General features: G+C 41.4%; 1 long non-coding RNA gene across 1 annotated transcript in view; it reads left to right on the plus strand.

Moving 5' to 3' along the window:
- LOC106781739 (uncharacterized) overlaps positions 1 to 27353 on the plus strand; it is a 173963-nt gene that overhangs the window by 91693 nt on the left and 54917 nt on the right. Inside the window, exon 3 of the long non-coding RNA XR_011426447.1 lies at positions 9060 to 9215. This is a non-coding gene — a long non-coding RNA (uncharacterized lncRNA). The remainder of the gene's footprint in view (positions 1 to 9059; positions 9216 to 27353) is intronic.

The following is a 27353-nucleotide window of genomic DNA, read 5'->3' on the forward strand; positions in this document are numbered from 1 at the left end:
AAAGGAACAGATAAGGCAGTTGGTAAAATTTATTAGGCTGACAGATTTTTAGAGAATGTTCTACATTCTATATAACCATCTTAACATTCACATGAGGAATTATGACCAGAATTATTAGCTCTGTTCAGATCAAGACATAATACAGAAACTTCTATCTAACTAGGAACGCAGTCTGTTATCTCTCTGCCTGTCAAGGCGGGTTCTACAAACATGAATGTTTCCCGAGCACCTTCATAAGGGACACGCCATGTTGTTTGTTCTCCTCATCACCAGTGAGAAATAACTTGACATTTTCATTGCTAATGGCTCCTTCACAAAGTGTATTGACACTTCAGTCATTTTGAACCAAATCAACAAATAATGAGAACCTGTTCCGTGAAACCCACGCGCACAGTTCTTGCTCACAAATGACTCATGCTGTTGAGGATCCAAGATATGGATGTGTGGATTATGAAATAATGATAGGCTACTTAAATGTTCAAAATATCAACAGAGATTTCATCATGTGGTATGTGAGTAATTACAAAATGAACTCTGCAGACATTAATTGCTACTGGTGGTGAGAGGACGAGAAGAACACCTAGAAAATGAACCTTGCGTTTCTCCCCAAGCCTGCTTTGTCTTTCCCTCAATCTCTTTTTCATGGGACATACATCCTTAGAAGCTTTCCCATGCACATTCCTCTTTTCTTGTACCTGCTTTCCTATGCCCACCCTTTACTGCATGTAAAAAGATCCTTTCTTCATTTCCTAAATTCACCACCATATGTTGAAATGCTCCTGCCTCCACACCAGCGCTTCCCTCTGCTGGGAGGCCTTTGTTTCAACTCTTTCCCTCTTTTGCTCCCTCAACCTTGCTAACTTCTTTTCATTAAACTAAGTAATGAAGCTTCCTCTACCTTCTGCTCTATTCAGGCCCTCAGTGAATTGTATCATGGCCACTCACATTGAGAAGGGCCATCAGCTTTACTCCGTCCACCAATTCAAATGCCAATCTCTTTTGGAAACACTCTTACAGACACACCCAGAAAGAATGTTTAACCAGAAATCTGGCCATCTCACAGCTCAGTCAAGTTCACACATAAAATTAAGCATCGCAGGCAGCATCAGCGTCTTATGGACATTGTTAGAAATACAAATTCTTGGGCTCTACCTCAGACCTATTGAAGCCTCATCTCTGTGAGAGGGGCCCAGGAATCTGTGTTGTAATGTGCTCTCCAGGTGGTGCTCACATACATAAGTGTTTGAGAAACACTGCTTTAGAGGTCCCTGCTCTGTCCTCTTTCTGTGATGCCCCTCTTGATGGAGTATTCCCATACTTGAACATGCTTCATACTGAAGCTCTAAAACTCTCTGCCGTGTGTCTTGTGTTTCCAGAACCTGAGTAAGTCTCTTCCCTAGGTCCATCCAGGGACAGTTGTTTGTGGAGGCTGTGAAGGGAGCTTGGACTTGTGAAGGTGTCCACATGCATGTGTGCCAGGCCCTTTGCTGGGCAGCCTGGAGCTCAGGGGTAGGAAGAGAAGCACGGTGAACCACAGGCTGGAGGCTGGTTTTTTCTGTTCTGCTAGTTTTAAATTTGAACCTGCCTCCTGAGTAATTTTGAAGTTGTCTTTATTAAGTTTGTAGTAGAGGACATATTTTATTTAACTGTTTGATAGCTTGATTGATACCATTTAGACATTCAGATGTTCGGTATGAGGGCCTCTGTTCGTACTCTCTGCCCAGGTCTGTGAATGTTAATGTGGAGCCTGCTCTGAGTTTTAATGTTGATTTCCTTTCTGTGTCCTCCATTGGGCTGGAAGTCCTTGGGGACAGGACAGGGTTTTATTTGACTCTAACCCCATTGCCTCGTGCAGTGCCTGGCATAAGTGACTTAGCAAATGTGTGCTGAGTAAATGAATGAATACTTTTGTGAAGGTTGGGGCTGTCAGGGCAAACCTTGTGGAGGAGATGCTGGGCCCATGTGGTTGTTTCTCAGGCAGGATTAGTAAGACCACTCCAGACAGATGGGGTGTCCTCTTCTAGCATCACCTAAATTGTTGGAATTAGGGAAAATAAAGGGGGTATAACACTGACATGATGTCATCTGGTGGAATGGATGCCTCAGACCAAACAAAAGTGAGCTTTGAGGTCCAAGCATGGTGGGAAAGAGAGATGAATGCCATAGATTAATTAGAAGTAATGAAAACAGCTGTCAAAGTAGTCTGAAACCTTGACTTGCTACAATTAATTGTTCAATACTGACTAATTATATTAGCAGGTCCCAGGTGTTGGCTTTACAGACAGTATAAATTATGCATTGAGGCAGGAAGCTCTGTCTATACCAAGGCCTTCTTTTGGTAGTTCTTGTCATTTTATGGTTTTCTGTGTGGCGTTTGTTTCTGGCTTTATTGTAATGCCTCATGTCAGACATATCACAAAGCAGCAGTATAACTGAACGATGGCACGTGGATGCTGAATATTTAAATAGGTTCACATTTTGATTTTTTTCCCTCTCTTTGAAATTCTTCTTTTACTAACAAAGGCCGGATCCTACAGCTATTCTCAAATCTTTTTGGCTCAATACATATCAGGGAATACTGGAAAACAAAAGCTTTATAAATACAAGATGTCTTATTAATGCTTGCTGTGAAATGTTGATAACAAATAGGAGCTGATCACATCCACTGCAATTTCTCACTCTGTTTTGAAGGTTGGGGAAGAGCATAGATTTCCAAGCAAAGTGAAAACAGGTTGTCTTGGTTTTTGGTTTTTTTTGTTCATGCCTGGTTGAGGCTCCATTCTTGTCTCTTGCTAGTGGTGGCATAGTGCATTTCTTTGGATTGGTGTTCAATTGTCATTTTCACAGGGACATCTGGTATTTGGACTGTTCTTGAAGGGTCATTGATTATTTTTCCCTAAACTTGATTCTCTTAAGTTGATAGTTTGTAAGATTCAGCCAACCAACCAATAATCATTAAGAACCTACTTTGCATGTCAGACCCTGGTCCAGGCTGGGAGGAAACTGTGAAGTGGAACGAAGCCTGTGACCTGTCTGGGTCCACAGAGCCTAGAGTCCGATTGAGAAGTTAGCACATGTGAAATCACACTGAATCCCATGGGCCTTGTGTACCAATTACGCTGTGCAAAGGAGGCAATCATTTCAGGATGGAATCACTTCCAGCCAAGGAGATAAGGATGGTCCATGAGAAGCGCCCCGCGTCATTCCATCATCTCTTTGAGCAGTGTTTTTCAAACTGTATTCACTCTGAGTTACAGTAAGAAAAGTACTTTATATCACAGCCATACACATTTATGGGTATGAATCACTGAACCTAAAGTTTCACTAAGCAATACTTAACGCTTTCTATGGTATTTTCTCTTAATGTTTTTTACACCATATTTCATACACCTTCATACTCTATTTTATGAAAAACAATGCAGGTTGTAGTCTTAATAAATTGTTAAATGCCCCACTAATTAGTTACCATCCACAACCTGAAAAATATTTCTTTCGAGGCCTGACTTAAAATCCTGCAGGTACTTCCCATTGTGCCATCCCCCTACTCTCCTCTCTGCACCCTCCTATAACAAGAAGCTCGTGAAGTCGTCAGGGTCTCCATGGTGGAATAGCTAGGGGCCGTTCCTGGTGTCTGTGTAGGATGGGTGTTCCTTCCATAGCAATTTGAGGACCCAACTTCTCCCGTTTCCCTCCCCACCCCACCAGGCCAGGTTAGGGCTGCTTGTGTGGAGTATGCAAGTAAGGGAGGACCGTGGAACCCCTTTGCCAAGCCGACCCTATCCAGTTGGTTAATTCATGCCTTTTAGGTTGGCTTTCAGATTGTTATTTGGGAGGAAGTAGTAGGATACATGAAGAAATAGGTTTGGGATGTGGGAGGAGGATTTTAATTATATTTTCACGTCCTTGAGGGATTTGTTCTCATTGAAGGTGGAGGTGACTATTCCTAGAATCACTTGAATATTAATCTATCTTTGGGAAACATTTTCTGGGAAAATTTATTTGATGGTAGTTGCTTTTAGGATATCAACAGGTATTTGGCTGGAATAATGTATCATTGAATGTTACCATTTTTTTCATACACTTAAAAATTCACAGAGAGTCTCCTATGTTCCAGGCCTTCTGCTTTGTTCTGGGTTATCACATCCTGACATGTGAAAGCTTCACAGTCTGGGGAGACAGACAGACATGTAAAATCATTCCCATGAAAGTGCTATGCAGAGGTTTATACAAGGGACTCTAGGCCACAGAAGATGCAACACTCAACTTCCTGTGAAGGTCAGGGCAGCTTCTTGGAGGAGATAATGTTATAAAGGAGGAGGTGGAACTTGCCAGGCCAACAGGTTGAACTTTCCAGGGGGAGGGAACAGGATGTGTGAAGCATCAAAGACATGAAAGAGCCCAGAGCTGCAAGAAGCTACGTGAGGGTCGGGGAGAGACGCGAGATGAGGCTGGAGAAACATGCAGAGGTGAGACGATAAAGGAAACTTTATGCCATGCTGAGGAGTGTAGACTTTATCCATAGGGAACTGGGGAGAGATGCATTTAAGGATTGTTAGTAGAGGAGTCATATAGTTAGAATTTACATTTTGGAAAGATTTCTCTGGTAAATAGTGCATTTCTGAGGAATTTAATTGTTGTGGTACCCAAAGGCCTCATATACCAACTACACACTTGTAGAGTGGAGAAAGAGGATATGAAATGGAGATCAGTGTTTCTCAAACTTGAATGTGCATCACTTGGAGGGCTTGTTAAAACACAGGTAGCTGTGACCCACCCACTGAGCTTCTGGACCAGTAGGTCTGGGACAGGTCCTCAGAATTTGCATCTCTAACAGGTTCCCAGGTGATGCTGATGCTGCTGGTCCATGGACCACACCTTGCTTATTGAATGCTGGGGGAGGAAGAATAATGGTCTCCAAAGATGTCTGTATACTAATCCCTGGAACCTGTGAATATATTATGCTAGATGGCAAAGGGGAATAAAAGTTTGGGATGGAATTAATTTATAATTAATAAGTCAGTAAATGAAGGTTGTTAAAGAGCTGCTTTTAAAACAGGGAGATTATCCAGGATTATCCAAGGGGCTCCCAGTGTAATCACAGGTGCTTAAAATCAGAAGAGAGAGACAGACAAGGAGAGTCAAGAGGGAGATGCGACTACTGAGTAGTGGTCCAAAAGAGGTAACGTTGCTGGCTTTGAAGATGGAGGAAGGGGGCTGTGAATCAAGGAATGTGAGCGGCCTCTAGAAGCTGGAAAAGGTAAGAAAACGGATTCTCTCCTAGGGTCTCCAGAAGAAACATGAGCCTAACACCGTGACTGCAGCTAAAACAGGAGTCAGATTTTTAACCCACAAAACTGTTAGATGATATAGTTGTATTGTTTTAAGTCACTAAATTTGTGGTAATTTGTTAAGGCAGCAAAGGGAAACTAATACAGATGCCTCCAGGTACTGTGGTCGGTACTGGGAGCCCAATGCCGAAAAAGCTTGGTCAATGACCACCACCTTCCCTATTTTTTGCCTTTGCTTCCAACTAAGGACCAACAGAGAAAGTCAAGTATGCTTCCCAAACTAGATACGATGCCTTGCCTCCCGCTTCCCCATGCCAACAATCTCCAACCAGAGCACACCTGAAGCCTTCCCTTTGTTTTCACTATAAAGCCCTTCCACTCCCCTGCCTGCCTTTGAGTCTCTGCTAATGACAAGTGATGGTGGCTGACTCCCTTGCTGTAGCAAGCTCTCAGTAAATAGCCTTCACTTGCTCTCATTTGGGAGGTCTTCCTCGATTTGCACAAGATTTCCAGTCTTTTTTCTTTTCTTACTCACTGATTATTCTAATGCAGCGCTTCCAAGGGGCGGGGGGTGTTGTGGGGAGGATTTTGTTCCTCATCCTCTTCCCCCAAACCCAGGGACATTTGGCAATGTCTGGAGACAATTTTGGTTGTCACAACTGGGGGATGCTACTGGCATCTAGTGGGTAGAGGCCATTGTAAGAATCTGCTAAACATCATAGAGTGCACAGAATGCCTCCAACGACGAGGAATTATCTGGACCAAAACGTAAATAGTGCTGAAGTTGAACAACCCTGATCTAATGATGGGAATTTCTAGCCCCCGTGCAGTAGAGAGGTGTGTGTGTGTTGGTGTCTTTTTATGTGAGTGGGACAGTGATACTAAAATAAGACAGAGGTGGCCAGCAATCTGTCTATATTCACTTTGATTAGGCTTAGTCTTATATCAAAGATAGTCCTTACTTCTGCTTTCAAAAAAGAATATGACCTCCTCCCTGAAAGAGCAAGAAAGTCTAGCATTTCATTTTGTTCCTCTGCCTAGTAACTCCTGGAGACTTAGAGTGTATGTAAAAATATGGTAATATATTTACATCTATTTATCTTTACATATACATATGAGATATGACTATCACATGAAATTTCCATGTATGAATTGTGGCAATGATCTCTTTACTTCACACCGTATCATACACACAGACACATGTGCAAATTTATTTGTTTCTGGCTGGTTCAGTTTGCAAAATGACTTCCCCCACTTCTCTGCTTCCACTGGGGCCCCAGTCAAACAGAGCTGTGCTTCGTTTGAGCTTTATGTATCTGAGGCATTTCCATCTCTGGATCTTCAGAGCTGATTTGGAATGCATGCTGTCGAAACTTCCACATTCCTCATGCATATAAACAGAACTATAGTTGGAGATTTCTTCTGCAGATCCACCTCTAGTGTTGCCATTGACAAGCTCAGGAAGAGCGAGGCGAGGTAAGGCGTTAGCTGTGGAGAGAGGCCCTCTCAGTCCTTCGCTCTGACATTTTGCAAGCCCACAGGCTAATGAATCAATTTCCTTACAAAAGAGAATATTGCCATGGTATCATGTGGCATGTTTATATTGCCACATTAAGATTTCAGGGTATTTTTAATCTTTAATTATCTACTTCCATTTTTTTTTTGAATTGACAAAAGCCTTAGAATTATTTTTTCGGATTATGTGGTTTCCTGCCAGTGTTTTCTGAGATTGTGGTGCTAATTGAAACAGAGCTGCCTCTCTTCTTTGAGAAGAAATAGGATCACCCTGGAGCCCTGGTTCTGTGCAAGATTTGATTAAAACTTCCCTGAGGGTCCTTGTACCAGCCTGCCTTCAGTGTACACACTTACGCACAAGAAGCCACTGGTTTATTGCCAGAGACATGACCCAGGAGTTTTACCTATAATATATGTAACGTATGCTTGCAAAGATTAAAATATTTCCAAAAACATATTTAATTCTAGCTTTTTCTTTCCCTTATAGCATCACAGAAAATGTTTAGTGTTAATAACAAAACAGGTGACTTTTTGCCCTGGACGATAGTTTTCTGGGAGTGTCAAGAGAATTAAAAATGCCCAGTTTCATCTACAGAACCTGTTAATGACTTCAAGCGACAAGTAACACCCTGGTTATTTAAAGAACCCCTTTCTGGCATGTTTTCTGACTCCTTGTCATTAAAGGGACAAGCAAAGATAGGGAAAGAGAAGGTGCAATGTAGCTTTGGAATTAGATCAGACTGAAATCTTTCTTATTAAAGTAGACCAAGAATAACATAATAAAAACAAATCAGACAGAAACACTCTTGCATCTTATGAAGGATGTGAAAATGTGTGCAATAATTCTTTTCTTTCTTCCGACTTACTATAAAGTATCCATGCTTAGGGGGATTTGGAATCTTATTTAAACAGAAAAAATGAATATGTGGAAAATATAAATGTGCCTGTCTTTTATAAGGCGCAGTCTAGCTAGTGTGTCCTCCTCTGGGTCTCATTTCTGCATTGTTATTAATGTTTAATCTGTGGCTTAAATTGTAATGTTCGTTTATGAGATGCTCCCATTTACAAGATGTATATTACTGAAACTGGCACCTTAGGTTTTTCCTGTTGCTCAGCACTGTTAAGTGGTGCTCCTGGAAAAACCCACTTCTTCAAGGACAGAGCCAGTGACTCTGCAATGCTGTCTATAAAGAACTTCTCAGAAATAGAGTGCATTTCAACACGGAAACCTTATACACCACCACTAGAAATTCTCATTTCCATTTGCAGACTGGCTTGAAAGCTGCTCTGTGACCTGGGCTGGCCACTCTCAAGCTTGTGATGCTTCTGTCCTCTTAGGTTCCACACGAGAATAACAATTAGAATTGCCTGACACCATGACTGGACAGCCAGTCTAGGCAACTGAAAATCCAGCTCTGTGGTGTAAAGTGCTCTATTTTCAGCTAGGTCGTGTATTCAAAAAAAAATCACACGGTACAAAAAGTACTGAAAAGTTGTCAACACGTTTCTTGGTGGAATATTTTAAGTATGATTGCTTTTAGCCTTTGCAATAAGGTAAAAGTATTATTGCAGATTGGACTTTTGGCAGGGATGATCAAGCTAGGTGAAATCTACATTGTCTAGCATTGCATTTTGGTCGTATAGCATGTGACCTTCAGCTGCAGTTGCACAAAGATAATACAAACTCTGATCCTCTGCAATCTAACAATGTTAAACTAGTATTGAGTGTTTCTTAAATGTCAGGGCTCCTGTGAGGGGCTGGAGATATTACTAAAAATAAGACGCAGTTCCTGCTTTCAAAGAGCTTACACTCCTTGATAGATAGGATGGAAGAACACAGACAAGAGAAGTTATTAAGGTAGAGCATTCACATAAATTAGCTTATTTTGACTTTGGTTTGGAGTCAGGGTTTGCTGCAAATCTATTCTAATTTGCAATATGTAATAGGAAGTTCTCCTAGAAAATGAATCTGTAGTCCCTCCCCCAGTTGTTTTAGGAGCACATTGGAGGGATGATCTAGTGCAGTCTTGGGGAATCCACTTTCTAGATAAGTTGGTATCTCCACGATCTCCTGAAGGGCAGGTTGGTGTTAGTGATTGGGGCTTGAGGGAGAAGGGGTGCAGGGACAAAGTCTGAGGAAGGAGACAGTCTGGGGGATCTGCGGCTGGCTTGTGGGGAGCTGTGCTCAGGTTGTGCATTTGTCGTAATGGGAAAGTGACATGGGGCTAAGAGTCATCTGTTTATTGATTTACACAGGCAGAGACTCTCCCTGAAGTGTCTCAGATGCATGCGATGTGCATGACTGCTGGATTTGGATCAGTGAGCTGAAAGACGCAGAGCATCACACTTGGCTGGATGAGTCCCTGTGGATTGTGGATGAGGAGAAACCGTGAGCGCTGTTCATTCTAGAAGGTAGGAGGCATGGTGGGTGTTTGGCGAGGTTGGCTGGCTGGCTCTGAAGCCAGGCTTAGCTATGACTAAATGACCTTCTGTGGAAGTCACGCACGGTCATTTTTTTCATCTCCCAACAGGAGGTCTGTGTCTGTAAAACATAGCCACATAATCCCAGTTCTATTGCTCGCTTTCAAAGCGATTAGAAGTCTTAAGCTGAAGTTGTACTAGGTGAGCCGTAAATACACCAGAAGGTCAGCTTTCCTCCTACTTTGGAGGAAGAGGTTATGAGAATGTGTGACAAGGACTCAAGAAGTGAGGCAAACTGACGAAATGGTTTACCCTCATTTCATAGTTCACAAGAAGTCTATTCAGAGAAGGCAGTGATTTTTTTTTCCTTGACAATTACATTTTGCCTCCCTGTAAAGAAGAATGCTGCTGAGCCTGGGTGTGGGGACGTCTCTGTGCTGAAGTTTTGTGTGGGAGGTAGGCCCTGGGCACCGTAGCAGGAGTTAGTATGCTGGCCTCTGGCTGCAGTCAGCATTTTCTGGGTACAGAGTCCTGTAGTGGGAGTGATGATGGGGACAGAGGGGACAGGGGACATTCTCCCTGGGAGAGGCCGCAACACTGAATCAGACAGGACTGGCTGGCTAGGAGCCAGAAACTAGGGGGTCCATCTCAACCCAGGAGCAGTTGCTTGATGGCTTCTCATTTAATCTCCATGCCTCAGTTCTCTTCTCCTCTTATCATTAAAGTCAAGCCAGTAATATCTGACCCACCCCATTACAGAACTATCATAAGTTCCAACGGGATGATGATTTAAAGTCCGGTAAAAAATGTAAGTAGAATGAGCATATGTAAACACTGACACCTCAGTAGTATTATATTGTGGCATCAGGGGCTCTATCAATTATTTTTACAGATAATTGAATATTATAGCTTTAATTCAAGCATTGAAAAATTACCATCCTTTAATAAAAAACCGTTCAAAATGCGTGACACTTTTCAGGGTCGTTAAAATTCAGGTGACTCTGAACATGATAATCTAAATGAGGAGTTGGTAAATAAGAGGACAAGAGAACTGAGGCATGGAGATTAAATGAGAAGCCATCAAATAACTGCTCCTGGGCCGAGACGAAACCCTTAGTTTCCGGCTCCTAGCCAGCCAGTCCTGTCTGATTCAGTGTTGCGGCCTCTCCCAGGGAGAATGTCCCCTGTCCCCTCCGTCACCATCATCACTCCCACTACAGGTCTCTGTACCCAGAAAGTGCTGACTCCAGCCAGAGGTCAGCATACCAACTCCTGCTACACTGCCCAGAGCCAGATAGCAAATATTTTAGGCTTTGCGGGATATATGGTCTCTGTCACAGCTACTTAGCTCTGTTGTCATAGCATAAACGTAGCCATAGACACTTTGTTAACTAATGAGTGTGTCCAATAAAACTTTATTTATACAAACAAGCATTGAGTTGAATTTGGCTCATCAGGGCTATAGTTTGCTAATCCCTGGTCTAGCCTAACTTCAAGGGGGTGGGGAAATATAATTAAACCATTTGCTCAGGAGAAGGAGACCTGGAGTTTTTGTGAGGAACATGTTTAGCTGTTTGCGTGCAAGCATGAGATAGGCTGCTGGTTGAGTTTAGCCAGGTTTGGAGTTTTTGCAGGTGATCATGATGGGGTATAATGGATGGGGGAATGGGATTGATGGTGTTTTAAATGGGTGATTATTTAGACCCTAAGTAGGTAACCAAAAGAGTGAGGAGCTTAAGGCTAAGAGTGGTGAACCTTCTTGAGGTCAATGGATTGGTGGTTTGGATGAAGTCAAGAAGTCTTGAAATGGGAATCATAGTGTGAGTGCACTAGAAGGATAGAAGATGGTGATCAGCAAGTAGGAACTTGAAACTTTTGCAAGTGGTTCAGCTGTTATTATGCGACTGGGGAGTAGAGGTGAGATAGAAAGAAAAGCTTACTAGAGGTTAGGACGTCAAGGAAGACAGACACAAAATATTGAATGGTTCACCCATGGAGATATTAAAGGCATGAAGAATTGTATAGAAGTAGAGAAAGATAGTGAACTTGGTGCTAAGTTCATTAGTAAATGAAGGGGAGTTCCTGAGAAGTCAGTAGGGATAGTGAGAAGTCTGAAGCTAAGGACTTCAAGTGTTGGAGTGAGGGAAAAAGGATGACAAATGGTCTGGAAGGGGATCTACTGCGGCAAACGCTGCCTAGATATGCACCGATCCCATTAGTGCTTCTTCCGGGGTGCATGGACTGCACTTCTTCCCCCCCCCCCCCCATTAAGTGTGGTCATGTGATGCAGTTCTAGTCAAAAGAATGAGGACAGAAGGGATGCTCAGCACTCCAAAGCCTGTCCCATGAAAACCTTCCCTGTGCAATGCTCCCTTCTTTCTCTTCTCTTGTCTGCTCCATGGCTGCAGAGGATCCCCGGAGGACTCCCAGGGCCTGGGGGGTGATGAGTCATTAAACGGAAGGCTACTGGGTTCTTGAATATTTGCTGCTCTTGATCAGTAGATTGGACTTCACATGAGCAAGAAAGAAACTTCTATTGTTTTAAGTCCCTAACATTACCTACTCCAATACACATACCCTAACTCTAGGCTCTGAAGTACATGGAATGTGGGAGAAAAGAAATTCGAAAAACAAACCAAAACCTTGAGAAGGCTGTAAGGGAAGCGTTAATATCTGGGGACAACCAGACATCTGATCATGATGATAATATTATCGATACTAACAACAACAGCAGCAGTAATAACAATACCACCACCACCACCTCTCTGGTCCCAAAGGCTGTAGGGTGTGAGACCCTTGTCCTAGGTACTGGGAATGCGGTTGGGAATCACTGTGGCTCTTTGGGTGTTGAATCTATCGAGCTCATTGCCTGTGAAAACCCAGGCATTTTCACATGGACTGCTGTTTAATCTCCTTAAGCCTCAAATATGAATAATATTGTCAAATATGAATAATAACAAACAATACCTCAAAGGGCTGGTGTGGGGATTCAATAAAATGACTCCTGTGAGTTAGTCACTTAGCACTTACTGTCTAGCACATAGTAAGCCCTCAGTAAATGTTAACTATTATTATTGGTGGTGGTTGTTCAAGAATCTCATTTATCCAAGCCAAGGAAAGGAAGTTATTTAGAGCAGTCATTCTCAAAGTGTGGTCCCCAGACCCGCAGCATCAGTACAGAAATTCTTGGGCCCCACCCTAGTCCTACTAAATTAGAAACTGTGGAGGTGGGCCCAGCAATCTGTGTTTTAAAAAGCCCTCCAGGTGGTTTTAGTGCGCGCTAAAGTGTGAGAACCATTTCTTTACTCATTTTAGCAATGTTTATTCTTTTTGTTCTGAAAAAAATTCTTCCGAGTCAATTAAATTTCTTCAAAATTAAGAATAAAAGCAGAGACAAATCCTCCACCCCATTAAACATGACTGTCTTCAACTGCCAGCAGGTAAGTGGCAGAGTGTCAGAGAGAGTGTGACCCTGGGATCTGACCCAGGTCCTTCAACTACACACCGTCCCCTGTGGCCTGCCTTGTTTTCACTGAGACTACAGAATGTATTTAACAGGCCGGTGACCTTGCAGTCCAAATGACAGTAATGCCAGGCTGCTGGCGGGTTTAAGCTATCGCCCTTCACTACAAAGGGAATGGTCAGTTGGAATTATTTTGCAGTTTGTAGTGGAGGTTTAAAAGCAGCTCTGCTCCTGGAGCCATCCTCTTAAATTTCTTGCTGTATGGCTCCGAGTGACTCAGGCAAATGGCTTGTCTGGGGCTTTTTGGATTGATGCCCCATTTGTGCTTTCTAAGCCGGCTGTCCTCTGCCTTTGGGCTTGATTATATCTTGAAGTAGCTTTTTTTTAAAAAAAAAATAAGAGAAGTCCTAAGTATTTGCTGGTCATTCTGAATCTTATCGGTCCTCTCATCCTTTTGCCTTCTGCTTTCCTGCCTCTCCTTGAGCCTCGTTGAGTACTGGAGCTGGGAAGGAAGGAGGGGCCTTCTAGCCTGACACTGTTGCACCACAGAAGGGGAAACTGGCATCCTGAGATGTGACATGACTTGTCCAAGGCCACACTCTCATTTTGAAGCTTGCAAGGTTGTCCTCTCCTGCCACCTCTCTCCATCCTTTCTGAACTGACTTTTCCTTCATGCACCTTATTTTGGCATAGATATTCCTCTTTGGGAGTGGGGTTGTTTTGGTGTGTAACGATTTTTCTTCTATAAGAGTCAAATTGACAATTTTCAGTCCATTGGTTTTAGTGGTGGCAAGAATTTCTGTGTTTGCAGAACTGTGTCTGTACCCCTGAGTGAACTTGTTAGGATTCAGACATTTAGGTTTCCTGATAAACATTTTCTTTAGAGTTGGCTTACTTCCCTCTGTGAAATTATAATCAGTCCAGGAGAGGTGACTTCATAGCTGGAGAGGAACTGGGAGCTCCAGTGGATTTTCTGACATCCAGAGGCATTGGTGTTGTTATTGGGGGCAGACCTGGTCCCCGGGGCCATCCAGCTGTAGAGATTCCCGATGAGCAGATTTGAATGCCAGCACTAGTGTTTCAAAGACGGCTGCTAGAGCGAGAACTGGAGCCAAGTTAGGCAGGAGTCTCTAAATTCCATTAGCAGAGTCTCCTTATCTCTAATGTGCTCTTCTCCCAGTTGTCTTTTCGTGATTGTCTCATCCCACTTATAACCAATTGACTGAAAAGTTCAAGACAGAGTTGCTATAGACTGAATGTTTGTGTCCCCCTAAATTCATGTGTTGAAACCTCATCCCCAGTGTGATGGTATTTGGAGGTGGGGTCTCTGGGAAGTGGAGTCTTTGGCAGAGACCCCGTGAAGGGGAGTAGTGCCCTTATGAAAGAGACGTGAGAGAGATCCAGCCATGTGAGAACACAGTGAGAAGACAGCTGTCTGTGAACCAGGAAGGGGGCCCTCACCAGAAAGTGAATGTTCTAGCACGTTGATCTTTAGATTTCCTAGATTCCAGACCCGTGAGAAATAAATTTATATTGTTTATAAGCCACCCAGTCTATGGTATTCCTTTATAGTAGCCCAAAGAGACTAAGACAGAGTAATCTCAAATCTATCTGTGTTTTTAGTTATTGGGCTCTTTAAGGTCCAAAGGAATGATTTCTAATGGTAAAATGACAGGTACCATGTGTGAATTTTTCCAAGATGGACTCAGGTAGGTGTGCTAAATAGGTAGTCTCCAGCATTAAGGGTATATACCCCTGTTATTCATCTCCTGCAATAACATACTCTGCTGGTATAACCAGGGACCACTATGATTCCTGTGTGAGGAAGAGGACTTCAAATAGTCTGAGACAGGTGACGCATTTGTATTTGCCCTATGAGGACATCAAAGCAGTTATAATCCACGGGCTGTATAAAGTTCTGGTATGTGTGAATGGGTTAAAAATACTTTTGTATTGGCTGATGAATGTTAGAAGTAAAAACTGTTTAAAGATGGAGAAAAAGGAAGAGAAAGATGGAGCAAGGTGGAGCAAAAGAGAGTAGTTGTGAGAGGAGCTATTACAACTTGATGGCAAAAACAACTGATTAAACAATGGGCTAAGGACTTAGACATCTCTCCAGAGAAGACATACAAATGGCCAACAGGTATATGAAAAAATGCTCAATGTCACTAATCATCAGGAACTTACAAACCAAAACCACAATGAGATATTGCCTCATACCTGTCAGCTGTTATAAAGAAACAAAATACGTGTGTCAGTGAGGATATGGAGAAATTGAAACCCTTGCACACTGCTGGTGGGAATGTAAAGTGGTGCAGTGGAAAACAGTATGCAGGTTCATCAAAAATTGGAAAGAGGGCCAGTCCTGGTGGCCTAGTTATTAAGTTCGGCATGCTCTGCTTCGGCAGCCTGGGTTTGGTTTCCAGGCGTGGACCTACACAACTTGTCAGCAGCTGTGCTGTGGCGGCAGCTCACGTACAAAATAGAGGAAGATTGGCAACAGATGTTAGCTCAGGGTGAATCTTCCTCATAAAAAAAATTAAAAATAGAGCTAACTTATGATCCAGCAATCCCACTTCTGGGTATTTATCCAAAAAGATTGAAATCAAGATCTCAAAGAGATATTAGTCCTCCCAAGTTTATTGCAGCAATATTCACAATAACCAAGAAGTGGAAACAACCTAAATGTCCATTGACAGATAAATGGACAAAGAAAATGTGGTATATACATACAATGGAATATTATTCGGTCTTTAAAAAGGAGATTTTGCAATATATGACAACATGGATGAACCTTGAGGACATTATGCTAAGTGAAATAGGCCAGTCACAGAAAGACAAATACTGCATGATTCCATTTATGAGCTGTCTAAAATAGTCAAATTCATGGAGTCAAATAGTAGAATGTTGGTTGCCAGGGCCTGGGGGAGGGGGAAATGGGGAGTTACTAATCAATGAGTGTTCAGTTTCCGTTAAGCAAGAAGAACACGTTCTAGAGTTCTGCTGTACAACATTGTACCTAGAGCCAACAATACTGTATTGTACACTTAACATGAGATCTACCCTCTTAACAGTCTTAAGTCTTCTTACCACCATAAAATAAAATTTAAACTGAACAAGTTGCAAATATAATTAAAAAAAAATAAGCATGCTACCCTCAAAGCCCCCCCCAAAAGAGTACATACACTTTCATTTATATAAATTCTAGAAAATGCAAACTCGTCTCTGGTGACTGGAAGCAGATCGTGTTTGCCTGGAAGGGGGCAGGGAGGGAAGGCAGGATTACAATAGGGCCTGAGGACACTTTTTGGGGTGATGAATATGTTCATTATCTTGATTGCAGTGATGGCTTCATGGTCTGTACGTATATCGAAAATATCAAATTGTGCATTTTATCTATGTGCATTTTATAAAATGTCTGTTATATCTTAAAGTTCTATAAAGAAAGTCTATGCTATCTTCCTTCTGTGACTGAATCTAGTAGAGAACATTCATTCAAATGACAGCCGCATTCCTACATGCAGGACGTTCCCTTGTTCTCTAGGCACCACTTGTGTGTGATAGAGACAGAAAAGTGAGACAAAAGTCTAGTAGGTTTTGTATCTTTGCGCTCCCATCCCTCTCTTTCCTTCTGCTTTCCATCCCTTCGCCTCCCTTCTCTTTCCTCTTCCCACCCCCTCCCCAAAGTCACCAGAATGTGAAAGGCTACATCTGTTCCTGCACAAGCTATTTTGCAGTGCAGTTAAGCATTCCTCACCTTAGCTCCCCAGGAAGCTGGAGGCTTGTGTGATCACTGGCATAATGGATGGTGCCCACAGCTCTGGCCCAGGTGTGCGGAGGCTGGTACCCATCCGTGTGGGCGGAAGACGCTGCTTCCTGGCTCACAACATGAGGCTGCCGCTCCCCGACTTGGGCCTCTTCAGAACTCAGAGCAGCTGCTACCCTCTAGGTGACCGGCAAGTCCTGCCATCGTTCACCTGCTCAGGCCAGCTGACAAATGGAGTCGGAGCATTGCAGACTGAATAAACTGTTCTGTAGCCATTTTTGGCTTCAGGCTAAGGGAGGAGACATACAAGCTCTGTGACCTGATGGTATTCATAGAGGCCTGAGAGAAACACTGTTTAGAATTCATATCCACGCTCTTTTCAGCTCCTTTCAGCAAGCTTGAATGGCTCCTAGACATTTTCTGATACATGATATCCGTTTCCCAGTATGGATGTAACAATTAACTAGAGCATCCAAAGCCTTTGCTGAAAATTATCTAGTTTCTGTCATTTTAGTTATTAAAAAAAATGTATACGTGTTTGTAATCTATAGGAATACTTAAGTATAACATCAGCAGTAATAAGTGGTAGTTAAAAAGTGATGCATTAATTAGTTCGGTTTGACCATTCCGTAGCTTTTTAGAATGAATTGTTAATAAAATAGGGACACTATTAAAATTTTGGACGTTGAGTCCACATGGAACATTTTGAAACTACTGTGTTCTCTTCTGACTGGTTTGTCTCAACATTATTCCATCTGAGACCTCAATTTGTTCTCTAATGAATACCTCTATAAGAGGAAAAATTATATAGACTAACTTTCTTTGTACCCTTCCAGCTTAATTGTACAACTATATTGTTACAAATTGACTGAAACAGCCTATTTCGGGTTTTTTTTTTCTCCATAACCAGCTCTGAATAGATGAACAGAAATAGCTCTCTTTATGTCAGAAACTTTAATTAAACCATTCTGAAAATAAGCATGTGGAAGTACTGACAGGACCTTAATTTAATCACACTGCCTGCTCTCCTGCTCCTGATGCTTCCTTGAAGGCGTGGAGGTGAGGCTTAACTGTGCCCCTGCTTTTGGAGGCACAGACAGGGAACGTCCTGGGGATTCAGAAGATTGTGACCTTCGATCTTTTAGACTTCCACACTAAATTAAAATCAGGGCCAGAAGAAGGTGTAAGGCTTATGGAATGTATTAGGAGGTATTCATGTGAACGGGTCACATAAAGCTAATAATGATCCCTATTTACATACACATCTCATAAATCTATTTTATTTCATTTCATTTTATTATTTAATAAAAATTTACAGAGTCATATATTTGCCAGAGACTGCTCTAAGCATTTACAAATATTTACTCCTTTAATCCTTAACAACAATCCTATGGGGTAGATGCTCTCATTATTCCCATTTCATGTGTGAGGAGACTTAAGTAACTTTCTCAAGATATTTGCAGCTGGGTTTGAACCCAAAAATACAGGCCCTAGAATCTGGGTTGGTCAACGCCATTTCTTTCTTTTTTTTTTTCTTTTTGAGGAAGATCAGCCCTGAGCTAACATCTGCTGCTAATCCTCCTCTTCTTGCTGAGGAAGACTGGCCCTGAGCTAACATCCGAGCCCATCTCCCTCTGCTTTCTATGTGGGATGCCTACCATAGCATGGCTTTTGCCAAGTGGTGCCATGTCCGCACCCGGGATCCGAAACGACGAACCCCAGGCCTCTGAAGTGGAACGTGCGAACTTAACCACTGCGCCACGGGGCCGGCCCCAACACCATTTCTTTCATCAAAGCATAGGAATGTCTGGCAGGAACCAGATTCTTCTTCATGTCTTTTGTGTGCACTCTTGTCACCCCAGCATCCAGCCTTCCAAATAAATCTGTCCACTGTTGTTGTCCCAGCTCCACAGACTGGCTGCTCACGTGCAGATCTCCAAAGTACGTGCACCATTCGGCTTTTCTGTGTGTTTCATCCAAATTATCAGAAGATCCTAACTTTCTTAGCTGTTTTTTCTTTTTTAAGTTGTTCTTTCTGCTTCTTGAATATTAACTCTTGGACTTGTCTGCCCTTTTCTTCCCCACTCACCAGCAATCGTTTCTTCTAGAATGATGTACTACTTGGGCCCTTTCACAGTCATTGAGGTAGGAGAATAAAAGTAGAACTGAAATAGAAAAACACATTACTACTATATTAAAAGATCATTTTGTTTTTAATCCTTTACTGTCCCCCCCACCCCCATAAATAGCTTTCTAACAAGAGACACTACATTCCCATCCACGTATACATTGAGTGTTAGGCGACATGTAGCTCTGAGATTTCACATTTTTCAGTTGGGGAAAAATAATGACACCTATGTGATGGGATCAATACTTCCATTACAAAAATAATCAATATTAAAGAATTTGTAATACAATTTTAAAATCAAATGCATTGAAAAGCCAGGGAGAAAAAGTTTTCCAATATAACTGAATTTAATTAGCTTATAAACTGTCCTACTGGTGCCCAAAACCTTGTTCACAGAGTGATTCTAAAATGGAATTATTTTCATTGTCAGATATACATTTACAGAGACCAGAACGCTCGCTCACAAGCTTTACTGAATTACAGAAGACCCCTAGCTCTTCTATTCCCTGTGCAAATGTGAAGTTAGCACAAATCGAAATGAGGGTTATGAAACCATCTAATCCACTTTTTAAGATAGTTTGCTGGCTTTTTCTGAAAAAGCACCTTTTCTTACTAGCGATTCATTTAGATGGCTCTGCAAGTCTGGGCCATTCATCTTCTTTTTTCTTAACCACCTGTGGTTATTTCACAAGAGTTCAGCTGAGCCACTTCCTTAAACATCTTTAAAACAAAGGGTGTGATGAGTTGCTTACAAGGAATCTAAATTTCTGTAAGAGGGCTTGGCTATTAAAAGCCCTACCTTTAAATAACTGTTGATCAATACATCTTAAAAAAAAAAGGTTAGAGGAAGTTTGGCAGCATTGAATTAATTTGCTCCCTCATCTTTACTTAGAAAAATGGGGGAAAAGTCCAAACCAGAAATGGCATCCACCTGTGTACTGTGGTTGAATTTTGTCATCATAAACTTTCGCTAATTTGGCTAGAAGAGATATGTGTGTCAGTGAGGTGGTGTCAAATGTATTCTCTGCGCTCCTCAGGACTCCAGGCTGCCCCAGAACCCTCCCACCTTCCCTGTTTCCAGCTTTGCAAACTTCTAGGCCAGAGTCTCTCCCCACTCCCAGGGCTCTGCCCTGCTTTTTAGTGTCTACTGGCTGTGTCTTCAACTAATAGGCACCAATGTGGTAATAGGTCCTAATACTTTGAGGAGTTTCTCTCTTAGGTAATTTTTGCATTTAAAAAGAGATTTCAAGACTCATAATTCTGCCTTTACAACTATCTTTTAATGTTGGGAATTTTAGGCAGCTTCTTACATACTGGGCTCTCCCATTTCTCTGATTTTTCCATCCATTTTGGGTACATAATTGGAAGGAGGCACTGGTGTGGCCTTACTGGTTGCTAAGATATGGAAATTAGTCCTTATTTGTTGGTAAATAGCCACTGTCTTGAGCTTCCTGAGTGATGCCCATCACCCAGTGGTCATCCTGACCTTCCCCCTGCTCACTTGCAGAGCTAAACAGCTGGAGGCAGAGCAGGGTAGTTTCCAGAACCCAGCTTGGGTGCTGGGGTCAACGTTTCCTCTGACTGGTTGCTGCCCTGTGCTTTACTGGGTGTTAACTATTTTGACTCTTAATCCTGCCTACAGGAAACTAACTCCAGATGGGATGGGCTTTGGGCCAGGCCAATCAGTGATCGGTGCAGAGAGACACAAATATTTTGAAGGCCAGACCATAGTGAAAGTTATATGACTTAGAAATATACTAAGAAGCAGTATGAGAGTAACATCAAACTTCATAGCAGTCTTCTGGAAAGAGGTATTAATCATGAGATGTTTGTTTAAAAGAGACTAGGCTGCCAAAAACAGGCTGTTCTCAATTGAAAGGTCTGTTTTTATTCTCTCTTACTCTCTGAAAGTAGGGAAGCTTATGTCCTGAATATAGAATATGATGAAGCATTAGCAGTTTATGCCTTAATAAAGCAATTCTTACTGATGTGAAGGTAGCTGGTGATTCAGAATCAGTCCTTGTCTTGGTCACAAAATGGTAGGTCAAATTCATGGCGGGTCAGAAGTTTTCAAAGACGATTTCTATACTTCAGAAATCCAGAGATGGCCTAAGATGATGTTATAGATACATCTGTGAAAGCCTGAGTATAGTGTAAAACACTCATGTTTATACCTTTAATGTAGGGCAGACAAATTTTGATTTGGATACAATGTTGAGGGAGGATTTTTTAATTAGTTTGCCGGTTAAATGAGGAAAGCTTGAGGTTCAAGTCAGGGATTCAAACATCCCACATAATAGACCAGCTGCTGTTGTAGACATTTTCACATTCTCTTATTTGGTCTTTCCAACAGCATTGTGAAGTGGGTATTATTGACTTAATTTTAGAGAGGCTCAGAGAGGCTAAGTGCTTAGACATTCAAAAGTCCTTTACACAGCAAACATCTTGGAGCATCTTCTATGTATGGCTCTCTACATGCTTCTGTGTTGTGAAGACCAAGAAGTCACATCTACTGCTCTTAGGAAACTTCCATTTTAACTCCTAGTATACCTTTTGTCTTTCTTTAATATTAAATGGATGTCTCAGCTCTACAAAAAAACAGAAATGTTTGCTAAAGTGATCTGTGACGATGTATATTGTTTGTAATTAGGAAGAAATGAGGAGCAGGTGTGGCCTTAGGTGTGAAGGGTATTGAGGTCATGAGGCTGTCCCTCTGGGTCAGCCTTCTACCTGTTCTTGCAGATTGAAAAGTCAAGAGCAGAAAGATTTAGATTTAAGAATCTTTATCGACTGAGTGCTCATTATTGTTCGGTTCCTTTACGTGCCATTTCCTATGCAATTCTTGAAACAACTCTATGAGAAAGGTGTTAGCCTTGTTTTTCTGATGAGGTATCTGAAGATGGGTGATGTTATATAAATTGCGTGGCTAGAATTGGAGGAGATTTGAGTCCAGTTTCAAAACTGCAGCCTCCTGTAGCATTTCTATGGAGCAAAGCTTGTAACTCTCACTTTTATGAATATGAAAAACTGAGGGGCCAGTTTTAACTGGAAACTGTTTCTCCTTTCTAGTTTCCAATTTAGTTTAGTTTAGTAATGAGAGAGGAATATTGGATTTCTAAATATTAACAGTTCATTTCACTTAAGTTAATAAGCAACTATAGTGCTATGGGGGTTCAGAATTGGCTACCCCAAAATGTGTCTCCTTGCCTTGATTATTTTTAAGAATAAAAGACTCTGAAAGACACTTTGACCTTCCCCCAGCTGCCTACAAGAATTTAAGATGAAAGGCCTGTCCCCAGGACAGGCCAATACCATAGATAACTCTGGGTATCCATAGACCTCGAGAGTCCTTGGTAAGCCCATTCTTATCAAATTTCGATCTGCCAAACATTTGCTTTTTGATTTCCAGGTGAATCACCTTCCTCCCCTTTGAAGCCCCAAATCACTACCCCAACATCTTCCTTTGTCTTTACCTAAAAATGGTATTTAAGGTGACAGCTTCAGCCATTCTGGTGAGTTACCTGGTTTTCCTGAGTCTCTCCCATGTATGCGTGTTATAAAGCTTTGTTTGGTTTTCTCCTATTATTCTGTCTCACGTCAACTTAATTCTTAGTCCAGCCAGAAGGACTCAGAGAGGGTGGAGGAATTCTCTTCCTCCCCTACAGTGCTGAGGTGCTTATTATATCATATTTTAAAGGTCTCTTATATTATGAATACATTGCCCAAATCTCTTATGCTGGAGAGAAGTGCTTTCAGATAAAGCAATGGAAAGATAATTGAAGTCGTTAGTAAGCACAAAGCCATATGTCTATGAGACAATATGTTGAGAACAAATACTCTATAACTTAAAATCTTCATTTATGAATAAACTACAAATTTACAAGTTTAATAGTTAGACAAGTAATTTTTTAAAAACTCATTCTAGTCCAAGTTCCTAGTTAGCATAGCTTATTGCATTGACTGCATATAAACAGCTGCTTTTTGCAAACCACTGACTCTGACAGGAAGTATCAAGCCGTCCTAATTCAGAGGTCAGCTACTGCAAGGTGATTCATTAGCTCCTTAATCATACATATATGGCCAAAGACACAGCCCCTTGATACAGATAATGGATAGGGCAAACAAGCTGTGCATGCACCACTGTAGCTACCTTTGAAAGAAACCTTCTCTCCTTGTAGGGTGAGGCTCCCTCTTTCTTTTTTTCTGAACTGATGACTTGAACCCCAAATACAACAGCTATGCTAACTACTGCTTTTATTCTAGTTGCTTAGTGTCAGGTTGCAGGCATTAGAAACAATCAGATGAGTCTTGCAAATTATTTGAATAAGATGTGAAAACGTGATTCAGCCTTGCCCACACTTCTACTTACTCGGCTCTCCCTGACAGTCATCTCTCTCATTGGCTAGAGAAGCAGCAAATTCTCGCTTTCTCTCTTTTAAAAGAATTACAGACCCACTATGAGTAGGACCCATGAGCCTAATGCATCCTCTTGCACGTGGCCATTGAGATACATGCATACTTGAGTTTGGCAGCGAAGAACAAGTTAAGAGGGGCTCCATTCCTGCTCTAACTTGTCAAAGGGAAATGCTTCTGTATTACTAAAAACACTTGAAATTGAGGAATTGTTCATACTTCTACTGAGTATTCTCTCAGTGGTTTTCTGCACTAATAACACCTGTCCATCTGCAATCTCCTTTCCTATTTTCTGTGAATTTTCTTTGGCTACTGTCTCTTCTTTTGCTGGATATAGAATTATTGAGAACAGTTGGAAAAAGTTACCAGAGTTTCAGTGTTAAGAGGAGTAACCAAACAGCAGCACAGCTGTCCCTCCTCCAAATAAATTGTCTGCTACATTGACACGTCTTCTGTATGACTGTGGCTGAGCATACCGTTATGGTGAGAAAACAGTGAGATATGAGTATTGTAAGGTGGCATTAGTCTGTTTAGCAACAGGCCATGAAAGACAACTTAAGAAGCCTGAACACAGAGGTTCTGGATTTCTTCTTCACCCGAGTTTTCAGAATTATAAGCCAAACTCCCTGTATAAAAGAGGAGAGGCTGCATGTTTCCGATTTCTCTGAGGTCTGCTACCAGAGTTTAGCAGCTCTGTCTGCTGAGGGTTGTTGTATTTCTAGAACATGGAAGCACGGAACTTGTCATTTGAAGGCAATGTCTATCCAGAAGAAGTTATGCATTCCTTACTATAAAAGAAAAAGGCAAAAGTCAAAAGCATTCATTTTTGAATGGGGCAAGCAAACAGTCCTGTTTTCGTGCAAAAACCAAGGGAGTCAACATTGATTTTGTTTTGCTTAGGATAATCTTGGATGGTTTAATGAGCCTTCATGAAGTTTCAGGGGCATTCCCAATCCTCAGCTTTGCCCGCAACTGCATATTTTAATTACTCTGGAGCATAGAGGGAGATTTTGTTAATCCTTAGCTATAACATGCTTGAGTGATTTGAATACCTCAGCCCCTCGGCCAGTAGCATGCATATTCTATACTGAGGCCATATTAACTATGCAAGGAGCCAAATGAGGACCTGTGAGAATGGTTCTCAGAATATGGCCTCTGCATAAGGGAGGTACAGTTGTTAAGTCAAAACAACTCCACAAACTCTCAACAAAACCCAAAGCCTACTATAATCTCAACCCAAATATTCACAGGGAAGTCTCTTAGGATGTAACCATGGCTACTAATAAATTTTGGGGGTATATTTGTTATTAAGTTTATTTTATTAAAATTTTTTTAAAAGACTGAGATAAATTTACTATAGAATAGAGATGTCATTCACTGGGGTATTTTATCTGGGAAAGGTCAACTTTTATGTCATGAATCCAATTAGAAACTATTTCTTGGAATTCTAATCTCCTGCAATGTTTTGGTGATCCTTTTTCTGTCCCCACTATAATTTTTGCTTGAGTTTGAAAACCTATTCATATTAGTAGGGGTTGAAGGTAAGAGTGATTAGAAAGGGAGCTTAGAAATTAACATGCTGGTGCTGGCCCGGTGACATAGTGGTTAAGTTCTTGCTCCGCTTTGGTGGCCTGGGGTTCGCAGGTTCGGATCCTGGGAGCGGACATAGCACCACTCATCAAGCCACACTGTGGTGGCATCCCACATAAAATAGAGGAAGCTTAGCACAGATGTTAGCTCAGCAACAATCTTCCTCACACAAAAAAAGAAGAAGTTAACATGCTAAACTTGTTAGCAAAGCAGGGGCTGGTCCCACGGCTGAGTGGTTGGGTTCCCGCACTCTGCTTTGGCAGCCCAGGGTTTCACCGGTTCGAATCCTGGGTGCGGACGTGGCACTGCTCAGGTCAGGCCATGCTGGGGCGGCGTCCCACATGCCACAACTAGAGGGACCCACAACTAAAAATACACAACTATGTACTGGGGAGCTTTGGGGAGAAAAAAGAAAAAATAAAATCTTAAAAAAAACAAAACAAAACAAATGCTTGTTAACAAAGCAATCCTATGCATGCCGTCCTGTACAAGACTTAGCTTGGGAACCTACACTCCAATTCCAGCATTGCTGCTGCTGAGACTCACACACTCTTGGAAGTCTCTTTGGGAAATGGCTATAAAGGTCAGTTTATAAAGCACACAAGACTTCCTCACTTATTTATTTATAGTACCTTCTTTTTGAAAATAAATTCTCTTATTTACCAAATTTTATTTCAAATGATGTATGGCTATTTAAAAAAGACAAACTTGGAAGAGAAAAACAATATCAAGGAGAAACTGAGGAAATCTAAATAAACTATGAACTTTAGTTAATATATTGGTTCATTAATTGTAACAAATGTATCATATTAATGTAAGAGGTTAATAATAAGGGAAGCTGGGTGTGGAGTATATGGAAATTCTCCGTATTAACTTTGTAATAATTCTGTAAATGTAAAACTATTCAAAAATAAAAAGATTTTAAAAAAGGACAAACCTCATACCCAAGATATGTTGCTTTTTTCTGATGTCTCTCATTGACTGAGAAAAGAAGAGGAAATGAGGAATAAAAGAAAAAAGAGACTAATCTTTTCTGAGTATCTATTATGTTCTAGAATCCTGTGTATATACTCTCATTTAATTCTCACAATAGTCTCATGGCAATAGTTTTTTTTTAAATTTAAGTATAATTGACATGCAATATTATATTGGCAGTAGTTTTTATTTCAGTCTTAAAGAGGAAAGGAAAAGGAATGCTCAGAAAGGTTAAATAATTTGGTCAAGAACAAATAGCTAATATGTGGTAAACATTAGAATTTATAACTGAGCCTTAAATTCTCTTTACCGCATAATCATATTTCTTCCTTAAAACTGTGTCATAGACTTTGAAATTACTTCCTAAAGAGCAGTTTCTAAAACAATATCAAGTACAAATTTCTAACACTGACCACCTTGAATAGGATAACGTTGATCTGGATATAAAATTTCTGGTATATGTATTCTTCACATTAGTCACATTATTTTATAATTATAGTTACTAATTTTCTGATAGAGTCCATAAGAGTGACAAATAGTTCATGTTTGGAAGAAATGAGTTTTCAGAACAGTGGCTCTCTTGGACCAAGGCCCTTTCTGAACTTGTCATCAGGCCAAAACATCCATTTGGTAGAAAGGCATAAAGTGTGAAAATGAGATTGGCTCTAGGAGACGTAGGGCCCAAATGAACGCTTCTGTGTTAATGGAAGATCTAGGACTTTTGCCAACATTATGGCTTATCCAGCTGCCAAGGTTACCATGGAGAAACAGAGAGACCTGTTGATGAGGCCAAAGCATGACCCATTGGCAGTGGGTTTTCACACTTGTTTGGGGGTGAGGGGGCACTGTGGGACACTGCCTCATCCTTCTGTCTCCATGGAACCACTCACTCTCCCAGCTGTCTGGAGTGTTGACTGCTGGCTTACAGTGGGTGCCTCCTCAGAAATTGCCCTCCGATGGAGGAATCTGCTTCATCCAAATTTCACCTCTTCCCTTGGGCTGCCAGCATCTAATGGCTGATAGATGTTGTGGTTACAAAGGCCTAACCCCCTTGCCTCAATACAAGGCATCTCTAAAGTTCCTTCCCAACTTCAGAGAGCTCCCTCTGGGACCAGCTGAGGAGGCCTCTCTTGCAACTGCACACATTTCCAACCTCGCCCTCTGCTCAGTTCTGCTTCCCTCACTCGCTTACAGGTCCAGTAGCGTTCCTCAGTAAAACATCTATGTGCAAATCTCAGAGCCACTTTCCTGGGGAGAGCAATCTGTGACAATATCTCAATGTGTTACTGTCCTCTCTCCTTCTTGGAAGAATCCGGTACTTTTAAAATGCTCTCTTTACTTAAATGTGTAGACATCACTCTTTCCAGGAAGCCTTCTCTGACTAGGTTAATGCCCTCTTAGGAGCTTCTTCAGCCTAAGTTAGGTACCTGCCCCAAATTTGTCACCAAACTGTAGTTGAATTGTAGTTAAATATGCCTACTTAGTCAAGCCTCTTTAAAGATCTTTTATTTATATTGGTTTTGTCCAAAGTTAATTTTTTGTATAACCATAAGCATTGATGGGATTATCCTAGAAACTTTATTTCTTGCTTTTCAATGCCAGTTGATTTTAAAAAATGGGCAAAAAACTGAAAGGAATGAAATCCTAAAGAAATGCAGAAAGAAATCCTGAAAACAGAGATTTGCCTAAAGATAAATTTTTTTCCTTTATTATGTTTGATTCTGAAATAGAGTATACATACTACAGAATATTGATTCAGAAATTATGATGTTTCCTTCAAACCAAGCCATGACT

Source organism: Equus caballus, chromosome 15 (assembly GCF_041296265.1).
Source record: "Equus caballus isolate H_3958 breed thoroughbred chromosome 15, TB-T2T, whole genome shotgun sequence".
NCBI classification, from domain to species: Eukaryota; Metazoa; Chordata; class Mammalia; order Perissodactyla; family Equidae; genus Equus; species Equus caballus.